We start from the raw sequence: 6,000 nt of genomic DNA, 5'->3' as shown, positions 1-6,000 counted from the left end.
GTCTCACTCCACCACAGGTGAGACTGCCTATTATGTGTGACACTCCCTCTATTGTGACCACAAAACTCCTTATATAACTTTCTTCCCCCACTGACAACCTCGGAGGGAGCAATTATAAACAATTATAAACAATTATTCTAATATTTCATTCTACACTTTCTAAATTAACATTAAAACTTACCATTCTAAGTTTAACACCTGCTCGATAATTCTCCATATCATTTTTTTAAGAAAAATTCCTCAAAAAATCCATTGTCCAAACCGGGATTTGAACCCGGGACCTTCCCATTATCAATCCGGTGCTCTTCCAACTGAGCTATCCGGCTCCTAAACGTTTTTTGCATTAACTTTTATTCCATATATGGACCACCGCCGTCCCCTTCATACGACAAACATTTTTAAAACAATCCCCTATATTTTTCATTGCTATTTCGCTCGCATTAATAAATAATCATCTTACTTACATTTAATATCAATTATTCAAAACAATTACAAAAATCTTTATTTTCAATACATTAAAGTATACACCTACATTCATTTCTAAATTATTTATATTTATTTCTATTAATACATTCATATATTTATTCATATAATTACTATTAAACAATTACTATTAACTACTATTACTAACTATTAACTATTAACTATTATTAACTATTATTACTATTACTATAATAGTAATTATATAAATTATTATTCATATAATTACTATTAATATATTACATTAATATATTCGTATGTTAATTTACTAATTATTTATATTTATTTTTATTACATTTATACTTCTTTTTTTTTTCAGTTACATTATGAACAAATTACAATTTTTTATCTAATAAATTTCAAATTCACTAATTATATTTCCTAGTTTTATCTATTTATATACAAAAATATCATTCATTTTGAATCTTTCTTTTATTAATAAGTTCTTTCATATTATAAATAAATATAATAAAAAAATTAATAATAATAATAATTAATAGAATAATATTTATATAATAATAATGATATTTTATATATTATAATTACTATAATTATATAATATAATTATTAATTTTATAATATTAATCAAATTACGAATTTTTCCCTTTCAATTTTAATTTACAAACATATTAATACATTTAGATTAAACAATATCTTTTTTTTTTTTTATTTACTAAATTCTCCATTCAATCATATATCTTCAATATTAGCTTTAATAATTACAATTCCTCTATTTTTAACTTACTATTTAACAATTAGAAATTATAAATTAACCATTTATTTATTCTTACTAATATATCTATATATATTTTCTTATTTATTACAATATCATTAGGAGTGTTCCCATTCTTTCCATTTATTATTCTAAATTTTTATATATTTCATTTTTTCCTCTTGTTACTTACAATTAACGTTTAACTTTATAATATTAAATTATTTAATAATCAATTTCAATTTATTTTTCTTTTTTTACACAAAAATTTTCATATTTTTATAATATTCAATTTTAACTTCATTTTCAACTAAAAATTTTCTAAATTTCCAATCTCATTTCAAATCACAAAGTTTAAATAATAACCAACAAGTTTTTTCTTTCAAATAAGTGTACAATTCATTAGTCAAGTCGGACACTTTACTAAAATTATATATTTTTTATAATTTTCAATTTCCAATTTAATCTTTAATCTTGGTTTATCTATGAATATAATTATTCAATTAGAATTGAGTCTTACTGCCAACCGATTACACTCCCACTAAGACTCAACTCTAATTCAATAATAATAACTATAGATAACTCAACATTAAACATTAAAATGCTAGTTTTTAATTATGCAAAATATCTAATTTTATCAAAATGTCTCACTTAAATAATAAATTACAAATTTATTCAAAAGTAAAACTAAATCTTCTTTACCATTTCAAATTTATCATTTTTAATTATATTATCAATTTTCGAAATTTATAATAGAAAATTAACTTCAAATTTTCTATTGAAAAAAAAAATCACATTTATTATTAAATAATTCAATATTAGAAAATTTAACCCTAACCGGAAGTAATAAAAAAAAAAGTTTAAGATATGTTAATTTATAAACAATCATTTTAGAAAAAATCCGAAAAAATGGGGGCACTTCTCCTAATCATATTGTTATAAATAATCAAATATATATAAATATATTATTAACAACAAAGAAATCTCTAATCTCTAATTCTTAAATAATAACTTCAAAATACATCAATTCTAATTATTAAACATAATAATATTCAACATATATCATTTCATAAACAATATCTTCTCATTTTTATAATCAAATTTCATTCTAAATAAAGCTCCTAAAATTCAAATCAATAATCAAAAATTTACAATATAAATAGAAATTCTAATTATTACTGCAATTTATTTTTATCAAACAATTCAAATAAAACATATTATTCAACTAAATCTATTTAATAAATAATATTGTATAGATTTAGCCCCCACATAACTTCTATTAATAACTATTTTATTCAAACAATAAAAGTTAATCAATTTATTTCTAAGACAAATTAATATTGAATAAGAATTATTTCAAATTAATAAAATAAACATAGAAAATCAAGTATATTTTTTTATATAAATCAAAAAACATAACTTTCAATTATTTTTAATATAAATAATTATATCTTTTAACGTTATAAACATAACATTTTTTCATATTTTTTCAAATAGATAAAACTATTAAATAGAATTTTTCTAATCTAAATTTATTAGATTAAAAAATTTTCAATTCAATTTCATTCAAAAAAGAAAGTACTTTTAAATTCAATTTTAAATAATAACTTAATATATTAATTTTATATTTTATATATAAGTCAAAAATTACCAATCGCATTACCATCAGCGAAAATTATCGACGCTTCAAACCAGTTACCCCTAAAGCTGTAATCACTCTTTACCCATCGCCGACATACCGACCGACGACTGTCATTACCTTCAGTCGAGTTATCGACTCTTCGAGCCGGCTACCCCTAAAACTATTATCACTGTTTAACCAACAGCCCAAATACCGACCGACCAATCCGATTACCGACAATCTAGTTATCAACGTGTGGAACAACTCACCCGCGCTCTACCGGATTACCGATCTCATTCTAAATTTTCAATATTTACAACTTTAATAGCTCACAACCGCGCAACGCTTTAAAATCAATTAAAAAACACTATTTTTTACACGCCTTACTCAATATTCCTCTCACACCATTTAATATCCATTAAACCTATTTTTTTTATTTTTATTTCAACTATTTTCAATATCTTCAAAATTTTATAGCTAACACCCCCACAAAACATTAAAATCAATTTTAAAAACCCAATTTTTCATACGCCTTGCTGAATATTCGTCTCACGCCATTTAATATCCATTAAAACTATTTTTAAAAATTTTATTTTAACCATTTTCAATATGTTACGAATTTAACAGCTGATAACCCCATAAAACGTTAAAATCAATATAAAAACAAAGGAATTTTTCATACGCGTCGCTAAATATTCGTCTCACGCCATTTAATATCCATTAAAACTATTTTAAGTATTTTTATTTTAACCATTTTCAATAAGTCGCAAATTTAACAGCTGACAGCCCCGCAAAACATTAAAATCAATATAAAAAAAACGGAATTCTTCATACGCGTCGCTAAATATTCGTCTCACGCCATTTAATATCCATTAAAACTATTTTAAGTATTTTTATTTTAACCATTTTCAATAAGTCGCAAATTTAACACCTTACAACTCCACAAAACATTAAAATCAATTAAAAAAACGCAATTTTTCACACGCGTTACTAAATATTCGTCTCACGCCATTTAATATCCATTAAAGCTATTTTCAAAATTGTTATTTCAACCATTTTCAATATGTTGCAAATTTAACAGCTGACAGCCCCGCAAAACATTAAAATCAATAAAAAAAAAACGCAATTCTTCATACGCGTTGCTAAATATTCCACTCACACCATTTAATATCCATTAAAGCTATTTTAAAAAATTTTATTTTAACAATTTTCAATACTTACCTGTTTAACTGATAACAAACCCACAAAACATCAAAATCAATATAACAAAAACACTATTTTTCACACGCGTTGCTAAATATTCGTCTCACACCATTTAATATCCATTAAAGCTATTTTTAAAATTTTTATTTCAACTATTTTCAATACGGTAAAAGTTTGACGGCTGATAACCCTGTCACGTCATTACACTTCCTCGACTATTTACCCATCGTCGAGATACCGACCGTCGAATACTCTTACCGACAGACTAGTTATCGACGTGTGGAACAAGTCACCCGCGCTCTAACCAATTACCGACATGGTTCAAAATTTTCCATATGTTACCAATTTAACACCTGACAACCCCGCAAAACATTAAAATCATTTTAAAAAACTCAATTTTTCACACGCATTGCTAAATATTCGTCTCACACCATGGAATATCCATTAAACCTATTTTCAAAATTTTTATTTCACCCATTTTCAATACCTTCTGAATTTAACACCTGACAAACCAACAAAAAATTTTTATCAATTTTAAAAACCCTATTTTTCACACGCCTTGCTAAGTATTCCTTCATTTAAACCCTCTTGTGACATTCTTACGACTTTATTCTAACTAACTGTTGCAAAACTTCGCTTCTAACTCTCTCTATTCATAAAAACATGCTCACGCCATTTAATATCAATTCAAAAAAATTACAAATTTATATTTATACCATTAACAGTACCTTACAACTTTCACAGCGATCAACCCCCGGGTTCATCACTAAAATCCCCCACAAAAAAAACCCAATTCTTTATCAGCCTTGTTAAATATTTCTCAGGCTCGATGAAATAGCAATGAAAAATACATTTTCAATTTATATTTCTCCCCATAACAGATGTTAAACATTTTTACTACCTTATCACTTTTACATTTAAATGCTCCTCCCCCCGAGGTTCTCTTTACGGTTATTCATCATTTGTGAGAAATCATTTACAATTCAAATTACTAAATTCCGAGTAACAACCCCCCCCTTGCAAATATACAACACCTGTCAAGCTAACCATCCGACGGGGCACACGTCCATCGACGCACACATTATTTTACTAATTATTCATTTCATCGTGAAAAAGCTTTCTTCAAATATTCATTTCTCATAATTTGCCGCTTCACCCAAACTAGCCGCCGCCGCATATACTAAACCTCCGCATTCAATTCAATGCGTCGAGGCTTGTCCAAAAAATATTTTCCACCCCTATATAATACACGATGGCTCAATTGGTCAACACGATTCGTCGGAATCAGACACCTTTTCCTCGCTGTCCAACTCCGACGGAACAAAACCCCGGGGGCTCCGACAAGGAGGCCGTCGAATTCTGGACGGTCCCCCCGTCTTCATTCCCCTCCACCCTCAATTTACGCGCTTTTTACCGCCCAATATACAGGGCATATACAAAAGGGGACTCCTCCACGTCGCACTTCACCACGGCCAAGTACGACGGGTAAATCAGGGTACAGGTCGCACTCCGACGGCTATGACAATGCACGTCCGAGTCCGACGGATAAAGTGCGGGATCCGACGGCGGCCGCTGAGTTCTACAGCAACGCCCGTCTTCATTTCCCACCGCGCCCCCCCCCCCAAAAAAACACCCCTTCCTACAACCACCAGTATATAAGACAGCTGAGTCCAACAATCCATGACAAATTACAAAAATTCATTTTTCAACAAAGCTTTTTCACCATTTTATTTTTACTGACGACACAAAAAAATTATATAAAACCCAATTAAGAGCTAATTCTCTAATTAATTCAAAAAAACCCCAACTCTGGCTAGCTTCACTTTATTAATTAATTAATTTTAATTTCTCACAACTGATAAACGTACCTCTTATCCACTATAAGCTCATCATGAGCATCGTTAAACATTTGTGACAAATAATTCAAAATTTATCACAATTGCTTAACATTAAATAAAAATTCTTTAATTTTTGACTCACCGAA

This window comes from Diachasmimorpha longicaudata, chromosome 6 (assembly GCF_034640455.1).
Source record: "Diachasmimorpha longicaudata isolate KC_UGA_2023 chromosome 6, iyDiaLong2, whole genome shotgun sequence".
In the NCBI taxonomy this organism is placed as follows: Eukaryota; Metazoa; Arthropoda; class Insecta; order Hymenoptera; family Braconidae; genus Diachasmimorpha; species Diachasmimorpha longicaudata.
Note: the sequence above shows the minus strand (reverse complement) of the source record.